Source organism: Euprymna scolopes, chromosome 35 (assembly GCF_053919585.1).
Source record: "Euprymna scolopes isolate OS-2025 chromosome 35, ASM5391958v1, whole genome shotgun sequence".
Lineage (NCBI taxonomy): Eukaryota > Metazoa > Mollusca > Cephalopoda > Sepiida > Sepiolidae > Euprymna > Euprymna scolopes.
In genome coordinates, this window is record NC_136516.1 from 72758175 (window position 1) to 72771464 (window position 13290).

Consider the following 13290-nt stretch of genomic DNA (forward strand, 5'->3'; position numbering starts at 1 on the left):
TCTCGTCTTCGGCCTCTCTCTCTCTCTCACCCTCTCGTCTTCGGCCTCTCTCTCTCTCTCACCCTCTCGTCTTCGGCCTCTCTCTCTCTCTCACCCTCTCGTCTTCGGCCTCTCTCTCTCTCTCACCCTCTCGTCTTCGGCCTCTCTCTCTCTCACCCTTTCGTCTTCGGCCTCTCTCTCTCTCACCCTCTCGTCTTCGGCCTCTCACTCTCTCTCTCTCACCCTCTCGTCTTCGGCCTCTCTCTCTCACCCTCTCGTCTTCGGCCTCTCTCTCTCTCTCTCTCACCCTCTCGTCTTCAGCCTCTCTCTCTCTCTCTCTCACCCTCTCGTCTTCGGCGTCTCTCTCTCTCTCACCCTCTCGTCTTCGGCCTCTCTCTCTCTCTCACCCTCTCGTCTTCGGCCTCTCTCTCTCTCTCTCACCCTCTCGTCTTCGGCCTCTATCTCTCTCTCTCACCCTCTCGTCTTCGGCCTCTATCTCTCTCTCTCTCACCCTCTCTCTCTCTCTCACCCTCTCGTCTTCGGCCTCTCTCTCTCTCTCTCTCTCTCACCCTCTCGTCTTCGGCCTCTCTCTCTCTCACCCTCTCGCCTTCGGCCTCTCTCTCTCTCTCTCACCCTCTCGTCTTCGGCCTCTCTCTCTCTCTCTCTCACCCTCTCGTCTTCGGCCTCTCTCTCTCTCTCTCACCCTCTCGTCTTGGCCTCTCTCTCTCTCTCTCACCCTCTCGTCTTCGGCCTCTCTCTCTCTCTCTCACCCTCTCGTCTTCGGCCTCTCTCTCTCTCTCTCACCCTCTCGTCTTCGGCCTCTCTCTCTCTCTCTCTCACCCTCTCGTCTTCGGCCTCTCTCTCTCTCTCTCTCACCCTCTCGTCTTCGGCCTCTCTCTCTCTCTCTCTCACCCTCTCGTCTTCGGCCTCTCTCTCTCTCTCTCTCACCCTCTCGTCTTCGGCCTCTCTCTCTCTCTCACCCTCTCGTCTTCGGCCTCTCTCTCTCTCTCTCTCGTACCCTCTCGTCTTCGGCCTCTCTCTCTCTCGTACCCTCTCGTCTTCGGCCTCTCTCTCTCTCTCTCTCTCGTACCCTCTCGTCTTCGGCCTCTCTCTCTCTCTCTCTCTCGTACCCTCTCGTCTTCGGCCTCTCTCTCTCTCTCGTACCCTCTCGTCTTCGGCCTCTCTCTCTCTCTCTCTCTCTCTTGTACCCTCTCGTCTTCGGCCTCTCTCTCTCTCTCTCTCTCTCTCGTACCCTCTCGTCTTCGGCCTCTCTCTCTCTCTCTCTCTCGTACCCTCTCGTCTTCGGCCTCTATCTCTCTCTCTCTCTCGTACCCTCTCGTCTTCGGCCTCTCTCTCTCTCTCTCTCGTACCCTCTCGTCTTCGGCCTCTCTCTCTCTCTCTCTCGTACCCTCTCGTCTTCGGCCTCTCTCTCTCTCTCTCTCGTACCCTCTCGTCTTCGGCCTCTCTCTCTCTCTCTCTCGTACCCTCTCGTCTTCGGCCTCTCTCTCTCTCTCTCTCGTACCCTCTCGTCTTCGGCCTCTCTCTCTCTCTCTCTCGTACCCTCTCGTCTTCGGCCTCTCTCTCTTTTTCACCCTCACATCTTCGGCCTCTTTCTCTCTTTCACCCTCTCGTCTTCGGCCTCTCTCTTTCTCTCTCTCGTACCCTCTCGTCTTCGGCCTCTCTCTCTCTCTCGTACCCTCTCGTCTTCGGCCTCTCTCTCTCTCTCTCACCCTCTCGTCTTCGGCCTCTCTCTCTCTCTCTCTCTCTCTCTCTCATCCTCTCGTCTTCGGCCTCTCTCTCTCTCTCTCTCGTACCCTCTCGTCTTCGGCCTCTCTCTCTCTCTCTCTCTCGTACCCTCTCGTCTTCGGCCTCTCTCTCTCTCTCTCTCTCGTACCCTCTCGTCTTCGGCCTCTCTCTCTTTTTCACCCTCTCGTCTTCGGCCTCTCTCTCTCTCGTACCCTCTCGTCTTCGGCCTCTCTCTCTCTCTTACCCTCTCGTCTTCGGCCTCTTTCTCTCTCTTACCCTCTCGTCTTCGGCCTCTTTCTCTCTCTCACCCTCTCGTCTTCGGCCTCTTTCTCTCTCTCACCCTCTCGTCTTCGGCCTCTTTCTCTCTCTCACCCTCTCGTCTTCGGCCTCTTTCTCTCTCTCACCCTCTCGTCTTCGGCCTTTTTTTCTCTCTCACACTCTCGTGTTCAGCTTTCTCTCTCTCACACTCTCGTCTTCGGCTTCTCTCACTCTCTCTTTTCCTCAGCCTCTCTTTTCAGCCTCTCTCTTGTTCTCATCCTCTACCTCTTTCTTTTTCTCTCTCTCTCTCTCTCACTCTCTGTTGTCCAAGGCCTCTCTCTCTCTCTTTCTCTGGTCCTTTGCCCCTTTCTCTCTTTTCTCTCTCGTTCTCAGCCTCTCTCTCTCTCTCTCTTTTCCTCAGCCTCTCACTCTCTCTGTTCGGCTTCTCACTTTCTCTTTGTCTCTTTCTCTCTCAATCTCACTCTCGTCCTTCAGAGAGAAAGAGAGTGAGAAAAAGGCTGGGACCGAGACTCTGACTCTCGTTGTTGGCCTCTCTCATCTCCTGGCCTCTTTTTTTTTGTGTCGTCAGTCTCTCTCTCTCTCTCTCTCTCTCTCTCTCTCTCTCTCTCTCTCTCTCTCTTGTTCCTCAGCCTATCTGTCTCATCTATGGTCTCTTTTCTTTTTCTCTCTCGCATGTGTGCATCCCTCTCTGTCTGTCTCTCCCTCTTGCAAGCATATCCCTATCTTCCCCCCCCCTTTCTCTCTCATCTTTGGCTTTTTCTCTCTACATTCTCTTTCTCTCTTGTCCCAGCCTCCCACTCTATCATTTCTCTTTTTCTCACAAATGTCAAGTTGTCAATTAGCCATTTCCTCTTGCCTTCTTTTCTTTTCATCAGACGAACTGTCCACTTGTATCTTAGATTTTCTATATGCACAATCAATTGTAAACGACCATTCTCTATCTTTTCCTACTTATCTTCATCAATTTGTCATTTCTTTCATTGTAATATTTTTGCTGCTATGGCAACGCACACGCTTTTAATAACCAAGGTTGTCAAGTCTGCACTTGTAAAATCTTCCAATGCTGAATTCTGGATACATCAAATACTTCAAATCTAATATTGAACTCAGAATTAATAAATGTGAAAATTCAGACGATTTCTCACACTAACAGTAGTTATATATTATTTTAATTGAAATTCATTATTGAGATGAGTATTATTTATTAATTTTATTTATTGTGGACTATTATCCTTATCTTTTCTTTTTGGTTGTTGTTTCAAAACGTTTCGGCCAACTATTCCTCTGGCCTTCGTTAGGTGGTAACCGCAACAGGAAAGAAACTCTGAATCTCCTCTCTGCATCCTCAGCAATTACTGCCTTCCATAGTTGTTGTCGTCTCACCACGTTTTGATCAACTAATCCTCTGGTCAGTTTTGGGTAGGATTGAAACCACTATCTTCAGATTTGCAGTGGATAGAGACATTGAATCTCTACGGTTCCAGATGAGCATTGTCTGAAGAAAGTGGTGTTCACTGGTACATAGGTGTAGTCCTAGGTGGTTCCGATTTTAGAACACCCAAGAAAGTTCAGTAGCATGGCCTTGATCGCCTATACGATGACAGGGTTTGATGCGTGTTTCCTGTTATTCCTTGCTTCACCTGTGGTGCGTAGGTAAAAGAACAAAATAAAAAAAAAATTAAAAACAAACAATAATAAAAAAAAATAGGAGGAAGAAAAAAAAAAAAGGAAACACCTCGGTCTCCAGGAAAATAGGAGTGCCACATGCCACAGTCTAAACCAGTGTTAGGTTTGCTGCCCTTTTTTCTGCTTGTGGTCTCCTGAAAGAAATCAACTCAAATAGATGCCATTCGTTTGATATTTGAGTCATGAATTCTGTAGGCAACTAATAAACTCCAGTCATAAATTCTTGTTTTTATATATTAGTTATTAAATAAACTCTTGATTACAATATTTGCTATTTTTCAGTACAGTTAAATATATATATATATATATATATATATATGCACAATGCAGAGATTAGTTGTGTAAACAGTTTACTCAGGAAAAAATTTTTTTTCAACATATTATTGTCTCTTTTTCTTTTTTCCTTCCTCTTGGTCAGTGATCGGGGGTGCAGTATGGTTGGAGGGGCACTCAGACTCAACTCAATTCAACTGTTTTTTTTTTTTTGTTTTGTTTTTTATTACATTTTCACCTCAAACAAGGTACATTGCTACTTTGATTTAGGGGCTACTATCAGGGACATAAGCTACTGGGGTACTATGTAGGGAGTTGGACAGTAAAATGTCAGTTCACGTTACACTTGAACTTCGGCATGTCAGAACAATTGGGGAAGCAGGGACCCAGAAGGGAATTCCAAAGTCTACCAGTTTGGGGGGAGAAACTACGGGAGTAGAACACTCTTTTACATCTAGGGATCTCTACTGTGAAGGGGTGGGATTTAGTTGCTTGTCAGGTTTGTCAAGGGTATTTACATCGGGGGGAGATACAAGTGCTTGCAGTTCATCAGAGCATTCACCGTTAAAGTACTTGTAGAACAGGCAGAGGAATGCAACATTTCCTCGATGGGACAGAGGCTGAAGCTTAGATGACAATTTTGAACCTTGTCTAGGAGCGAGACACTAGAAGCAGATACACCAGCCCAAATATGACAACAATACTCCATACATGGGCGAATAGTAGCCTTATAGAGATACAGGATACTTTCGGGCATTAGTATCTTTCTAGCACGGTAGAAAGAACCTACCTTCTTCGCAGCGGTCCTGGCACTACTCTCAATGTAATTGTTCTAACTCCCGTTTCCTGTGAACATTGGGCTGAGGAGTTTAAAAGATGTACTTTCAGATAAAGAGTCTTTGGACATTGCTATTGGTGGTAGAGAAGATTTCTTGTAATTATTGAAGGAAACAAGTTTAGTCTTGGCAGCATTGAATGTACCATCTATTTTTGTCCCCATTCCACTACAGATCGGAGGTCATCCTCTAGTGTTTCTGCCATTTCTTTAGATATGTGTTCATTTGTTTTCCTGTCGTGTCTGTTATAGAGCGTGGTGTCATCAACATATATACCCATCTCCCAGACAATTTTATCAGGGAGGTCATTTATGAATATTAGGAATAATAGAGATCCAAGGATAGACCCTTGAAGCACTCCCGCATTTATATTATATTGTTTAGATGTACGACTGTTAAGGACAACCTGGATTTTTCTCTTATCTAAGAAGGATTTAATTATGTTAAGTATTTTTCCATTGATACAGTATGATCTGATTGTCCTGAGAAGACCTTCATGCCATACCCTGTCAAAAGCTTTAGATATATCCAGAGCTACCGCTCTACCCTCCTCTGCTTTGACCAGTGAATGGTATATACATTCAGAGATTAGTTAGGATGCCTGCTGTGGAACGGGCTTGCCTAAATCCATATTGTTGATCAGTCACAAGTTTAGCATCTGTAAGGTGATGGACTAGAGCTTGGTTAATTATGGATTCAAATATTTTGGTGAAAAGTGGAGGAGGCTAATGGGGCGATAATTTACTGGGTCAGTTCTTTTGCCAGAATTCTTGAAAACTGGTACCACAAAAGCAGTTTTCCAGCAGGCAGGAAAGCAAGATTGATTAAGGCATTTGTTGTAAAGTTTGGAGAGAACTGGAGCTACTTTGGCGGAGCACTTTTTTAATAGCACAGCCGGGATGAGATCAGGTCCACATGCTTTTGAAGTGTCTAGATTTCTTATGATAGCATGCACCTGAGAAGGGGTGATTTTCAGATCGTCTAGTGTGGCGTCTGTCTGCAAAGGAAAGTTAGAGAGGGGTGGTTAGCAGGGTCCAGTGTGGAGTTGGAGGCAAACCGACTGACAAGCATGTTAGCCTTCTCAGTTGCTGAGCAAACAACCTCATGATTGTTGGATAGTGAGGGAATTGTTGATTGCCCATTATTTACTACACTTGTATATTTTCCAGAAGTCACGCGTTCCTAATTTCTGTGCTTCAATGCGTTTTTTGGTGGTTTTAGTAAATTCTCTCTTAGCTGTCGCTATTTCTTTCTTACAGTTACTTCTGGCTTCTATATACTTCTGTCTGTTTGATGTGGACTTATGACGATTAAATCTGCAGTACACATACTGCCTTTGTGCAATGGTAGCTGCACAAATAGAAGTAAACCATTGTAGAGAGTGAGGCTTGCTATAAAATTTCCGCGTGGGAACATGTGCTTCAATTGCCGTTTTGAACCATGCAGTGGTCTCATTTGCGCACTATTCAGCAGGAAGTGAAAAGATATTTCGCCATGGGGCATCTCTGATGAGATCCCTGACGGCTTCCCAGTCAGCCTTTTTATAATATCATTGTTTTGAGCACTGGCTCTTCAGTTTTGGCTCTAGAGTTTAGGGCGATTTCAACCATTATCACTGCATGATCGGCGTTCCCAAGTGGGCTGTGGGCATTCGTTACACAATTATCAGGAACTGTGGTTAAAAATAGATCTAGAAGTGATGCGTGTTGTTCTTGCTGGTCTGGGAAATGGGTTGGAAGCGTAACCATCTGTGATAGAGAATGAGATATAGAGAAGCTGTGTTGTGCTACCAGCTGCATCTGTGTAAGTAGAAAATCCTTATGGCAGAGTGGGAGATATCTGGGCATGTTAAAGTTGTTAGAGGGGATGGAAAAGTGTAGGTTAGTCTCACTTAGTGCTAGGATATCCAGGGTGAAATGCTACAAGGGATCTCTACTGTGAAGGGGTGGGATTTAGTTGCTTGTCAGGTTTGTCGGGGGTATTTACATCCGGGGGGGGGTACAAGTGCTTGCAGCTCGTGAAACCATTCACTGTTAAAGTACTTGTAGAACAGGCAGAGGAATGCAAGTCTCACTTAGTGCTAAATGAGAAATGCTTCAACATCATTTAAATTAGTTGTAAGCCCATGGATGTTCGTAAATGCAAGCCTCAAGGGAGAAGGCAAGTTGGTTTTGTTTGAGTTTTGGCCTGGTTTAAGTGTCATTTTTTATTGTACTGTCATTTATTTATTTATTTATTTTTTTAAGCGTTTCAGTTTAGGTAAGGAGTGCTGAACAAGTGGTTATGCAGAATACCAGACATGCAACACAAGTACACCATCGGTTTACCTTCACGCTCCGCACACCTTATAGGATGGTGACGGGGTGAGTTTGCCTAGGTCTGGGTTTTCATTCAACCAATCCATTTTTGTAGTGTTAAAATTGAATTTTCCCTGATTGGTCAATTTAGTAAAATCAGTTGTACACATTAAGTAATTTTCCATCATAAGTTTAATTTTCCATCATAAGCAAACTTTGAAACCTTGACTTCAGGTTCACATTCGCCGTGACAAAAACTTAAAACAATAACTCATTACCATCTCTCAGATTACATGGATTGATTAGCAAAACATTACTAGTGTCAGAATATTATTATCAATCTCAAATTTGTGCAGCTCAAGTCATTTTTCCTTATTTTTATTTGAGTCACCAACCAAACAAATGGAATTGGGAAGACAACTGGGATTGTTCACATAAAAAGCTTTAATTCTTAACCGTTACTGATGTAATTTTTTACATTTACAGGTGGTTGGGTTACACCATATATATTACTTTATATTTATGCACACACACACACACACACACACATATTTTAATTATGTTAGTAAAGAGTAAATCTTTAACAAAACAAAGATTATCAAGATGATAAAAGCTGAACACTATTAAGAGGAGCAAATGAATGTAAGTTGGGGAATAAAAGTTATATATTATATGATCAGAACAATAAAGAAAAGTAAAGGGGAAAAATCAAGAAAAAAAACCCTCTTTAGCCATGGCATTTTGAATCTTAATGCTTCTCATCAGAAGAGAAGGGAGAGAATTATACAAAATGCAAATATAGAAGCAACTGGCTTAATAACATTTGTATATGAAATGAGAATGAGGGAATAGGATAATCTATACTCCTATAAATTCGTTTTTCTTTTGTGTGTATTGATATTCATATTAAAACCCTCTTTTCTATTTATTTAAAAAGAAAATACAGTTTTCTTATATATAGGTCATGGAATTGAATTCATCTGCAAAAGATCTAGCTAATTTGCATGTTCTTTTAAACATTCATTTTTAATTAATTCCCTATTAGTTTTTTCAGTTTTCTTATGGGATGATCATCTTTAGTTAACTATTACGTGTAATTATATTTATGCAGATATTCTACATGATTTATACTTGCATAATATTTGCGTAAAAAGTTTACAGGACACAAAATATTGTTTCCATATATATTTATATATACGCATATATTTTTGTTTAATCTATCTATCTATCTATCTATAAAAGTGAACATGTCTGTCTGTCTGTGTATATTTTCTTACGCAATAACTCTGTCAATTTTCAGTCTACAGATGCGAAATTTGATATACAGGGTACTGAGATTTGGGAAAATCTTTGTGATTGGTTTTCGGCCAGAAATTTGGCTGTTAAGGGGTCAAAGTTCAATGATTTGATCTTTGAGAACTCTACCAAACTCCTCCGACAATTTTGGGTCTAAACACTTGAAATTTTAGATATAGGTTCCTTGGACATGGATCTAACTTAATAACTTGATTTGAGCCCAAAACAATAAATGTTAACGGGTCATAATAGGGGTCAGTTAAAAAAAAATTGACCTCTGCAGTCTCTACCAAATTACTCAGACAATTTCTGGTCTAAACATTTAAAATTTTACATAAAGGATATTCAGAGATAGGGCAAGCTTTTTAATTGGTTTGGGTCGAAAATTTTTAGTTACCAATATATAAATGTATGTATGTTTGCATGTTTGCCTAAAACTTTCAACAGAGGCAACGGATTTTACCAAGATCAGTATCATTTTAAAAGTCCGACCTTTCAGACGACAAATATTGAAAAATTGGCTAAAAACATTAATATCTTCACCTTCAACTGGGAACTTTTTTACAGGGGGGGGGGTCGCTTTTTTCGCCAATATTTTTAAAAGTCATCTTCTCCTTTCGATTGTCTAGCCTTAATTTTAAAAACTGTCAATTCCGGTTTGGCAGTGGTTGTAACAGCATAGACATCAGGGTCTTTTTTCCCGTTCTTTTCCTCCTTCGCGGTACAGGTTTGAGCCTGCCTTCCTACTACCACTTTTTTTTTTTTTTTTTTTTTGCTCAACAGACACATCCAAACACCCGAGCAACACCGGGCTGAAATGCTAGTACATATATAAATAGATAAAACTAAGACGATATGAAAGGGATTAAAATGTGTTTTTAAAAAAAAAGTGTTGAAAACAAGTTCAAAAATAAAATGATACAAGTTTCAGTCAAGTCTTTAGTTTAAGGTTTTGGATGTTTGCTTTTATAAATTATCTCTTATCATAGCTCCCATATTATGTTAATGCTACTGTCAAACCTGACATAGTTATATGGAATAAGTCAGAGAGAGTTGCAACCTTGGTTGAAGTGAGTGTCCGTAATGATGGAGGTCTGAACAGAGCTGAAAGGGAGAAACAGACCAAATATCAAGGTCTCATGAAAAGAAACTGGAATCTTAGGGAGGCATCAATCATACCAGTTATCATAGGTGCTACAGAGCTTATGAAAAAGAACCTGATGTTCTACCTAACTAATATTCCTGGTGAACCAAGTGCAAAAGATATCCAGACAATTGCACTTAAGAGAACAATGAGGGCACTAAAAAGAGCTCTCTGTTGGTTTCAATAAAAAGCAGGGCAATGTTGGCAGCTGGTTTGGCTGCCCCATACCCAACGTTACAATCTTCAAAGGAAGAAAATTAATAAAAAAAAAAGGGGGGGTACCTTTCTTCTTTTTTTTTTTCTTTTTTTTTTTCATCACGAAAAAGCAGATTTCTGCTTAATTGCTAGAACCTGCTTTGTATGAAAGTTTTTTTTCATTTTTGGTCAAAATTTCCTTTTTATTATTATTTTTTTAATAAGGAAAACCTAATTTCTACCAAATCGCTAGAGCCTTAGCTGCTCATTTTTTTTTTTTATCCCTATTTGGTTGGATTTTATTTCTTTTCTTTTCTTTCTCTACTTGCTTTATTTATTTTTTTCTCTTTTCATGTTTTCCTTTCTCTTTCTCTGTTTTACTTGTCTTTCTTTTCAATACTATCAACATAAAACACTATTGTCTTTCTTTTCAATACTATCAACATAGCACTATTGTCTTTCTTTTCAATACTATCAACATAAAACACTACACATCTTACAACTACATAAACAAAGATACGGACAGAGCTTCTGAAGGCACATTAATACTCGTGAAGAACGAAGCCCCCCCCCCCAAAGACAAATAAATATAAACACAAACTTGTAAGCAATTGCAGTTTCAGTCACTCTACATAGAACCATAAGACTTTGCTCAATCTACATCCCCCAAGAGATACAATCAATGAAACTGATTAACTCAATAAAACAACTCCCTAAACCATTTATTCTGCTGGGAGACCTCAACAGTCACAATGTAATATGGGGAAGTAAAGAGACAAATAAAAAAGGAAAAGAAATAGAAAACATAATAAACAAAAATAATCTATGCCTCCTTAATAATCAAAACTATACCTATATGTACCTGGCAACAGGTACTTTCACCGCCATCGACCTTACCCTATGTGACCCATCCATATATATGGACTATGATTGGAGAGTACACGATGACACCTGTGGGAGTGACCATTTCCCAATCATTCTGGAAAGTCTAAGTTCTAGTACTGAACAAAAAGCACCCAAATGGAACCTACATAAAGCAGATTGGGAGACTTCCAGGAACAGTGCAAAAATCAATTAATAACCGAAAAGAAAGATAAAAATGGACATTTGAACTATTTCATTAAAACACTCACAAACATAGCAAATAATACCATACCGAAAACAACCAAAACCAACATTCACAACAAACCTTTGTTCACAAAAGAATGCAGAAAAGCTATCAGAGCTCGACGAACTGCCTTAAGAAAATTCAAAAAGAACCCAACAAGTGAAAATCTGGATTTCTTCAAAAACAACAGAGCAAAAGCCAAACGAATCATAACAGAATCCAAAAGAACAACATGGAGAAATTATGTATGCAAAATTAATGTGAATACCAAGGCAAAAACGGTTTGGAATTTTGATGAGGAAAATAGGAAGGTGTAGTAGTACACCAATATCTCACATTTCTAAAGACAACAAAATATTCACAGATCAAAAAGACATTTCCAATAACCTGGCAGGTAATTTATCAAAAATCTCATCAGGCGACAAATAAACAGAAATTCAAAAAGATTAGAGAAAGAGAAGAAAAGAAGAAAATTCAATTTAAATCACAAAATACTGAAAAATACAACCAACCTCTTACTTTGTCTGAACTAAAAGAATCTCTAGCTAAATCCCATGACATAGCTACAGGGCCCGATGAAATTCCATATGAAATCCTCAAAAAATTTCCCGAAACCTCAATGAAATACTTACTTGAAATTTTCAACATTATATGGTCCAGTGAAAACGTACCTGAGACATGGAAAGAGGCCACAATAATACCAATCCCCAAATCTGAAAACTCAAACATCCAATCCCAATCACGTAACGCTTCAGATTTATCGAATTTCAGGCCAATATCCTTAACAAGCCACATTTGTGAAACCATGGAAAGGATTATAAACAGAAGACTAATTTGGTTCCTCGAAACAGAACCTTCTCACAGAATTTTAATCAGAATTCAGGAAAAACCAAAGCTCAATAGACCATATAGTCAGACTGGAAACCTTCATTAGAGAGGCCTTTCTAAGGAAGGAACATCTTACAGCAGTGTTCTTTGACATGGAAAAATCTTATGATACTGTATGGAAGTATGGTGTTACAAAAGATCTGAAGGAGCTTGGACTAAAAGGCAGAATGCCAATTTTTATTGAAAATTTTCTAAAAAAAAAAAAAAAAAAAACCCAGACTGTTCAGAGTAAAAGTTGGCACAACCCTCTCGGATTTGAAGGAACAAGAAAATGGAATACCTCAAGGGAGTATTCTATCAGTAACCCTGTTTAGTATTTGAATAAATAACATTATAAAAAACCTTAATCCTGGTGTAGACTGCTCCTATATGTGGATGACTTTTTAATATGTTGCAGATCGAAATATATACCTATAATCGAAAGGAAACTTCAATTGTGCCTAAACAAAAGAATGAAATGGACGGAAGGAAATGGATTTAAATTCTCGAGGAAAAAAATGAAATGCATGCATTTCTGCAAACTAAAGAACATGCACAATGATCCTGTCCTAACCAATACCTATACCTGTTACTGACCAGTACAAATTCTTAGGGATTTTTTTTGATAAAAAGTTGACATTCATCCCACATATAAATTATCTGAAAAAAAAATGTAACAAAGCTTTAAACCTTTTGAGAGTAGTAGCACATACTGATTGGGGTGCAGACAGGGAAACACTACTTAAACTTTACAAAGCACTAGTCCGCTCAAAGTTAGACTATAGTTGTTTCATATATGGATCAATTCGAACATCATATATAAAAAGCCTAGACCCTATACACCATACCGGCCTAAGATTGGCCCTAGGACAATACAGAACCTCCCCCGTGGACAGTCTATACTCAGAAGTGCACGACCCCCCCCCTAGACCTAAGGCGAGAAAAGTTAGCTCTTTAATACTTACTTAAATTCAAATCCTGCCCAAACAACCTGGCATACCAATACACCTTCTATCCAAAATATGAAGAACTCTTCAACATGAGGAGAAAAACCATCAAAACTTTTGGTCTCCGAATGAAGGAAAGCATTGAAGAATCCAAAATACCAATCTCCAGCATTCACAACTTCATACTACCTAAAACGCCCCCATGGAACAAGCAGAAATAAAACTTAATTTAAACAAAAGGTCTAAATCTACCACAAACCCTATTGAATACCATGACGAACTCCAACATTTAAAATTACAATATCCAGACTATACCTTGCTCTACACAGACGGGTCCAAAAGCAACAATCACACTGGATGTGCAGCAATAGGTGTATCAGAATTTTTGTAGGAATTTTTGACACCCCTAACACGAAACTGCAAATAAAATATAAAAAACTCGTAATTTCTCTTTTAAAAGTGTGTTGTTTATTTTCTTCATGGATTATACTTCCAAAATAAACTATTAAAGTTGTTTTAAAAGTAATAGAAATATTTTTTTATTTTTTTTTTTTAAAACAGTAATGAAATTAATTGAATTTTACGAGCTCAGTATTTTTAAACTTTAAAAATCTATCAAAATTTTTCTATTGATTCA

General features: G+C 39.8%; 1 protein-coding gene across 2 annotated transcripts in view; it reads left to right on the forward strand.

Annotated features, from left to right (window-relative positions):
* The window catches only part of LOC145259925 (condensin-2 complex subunit G2-like), a 157853-nt gene that overhangs the window by 15854 nt on the left and 128709 nt on the right, over nt 1–13290 (forward strand). The window lies entirely within an intron of this gene.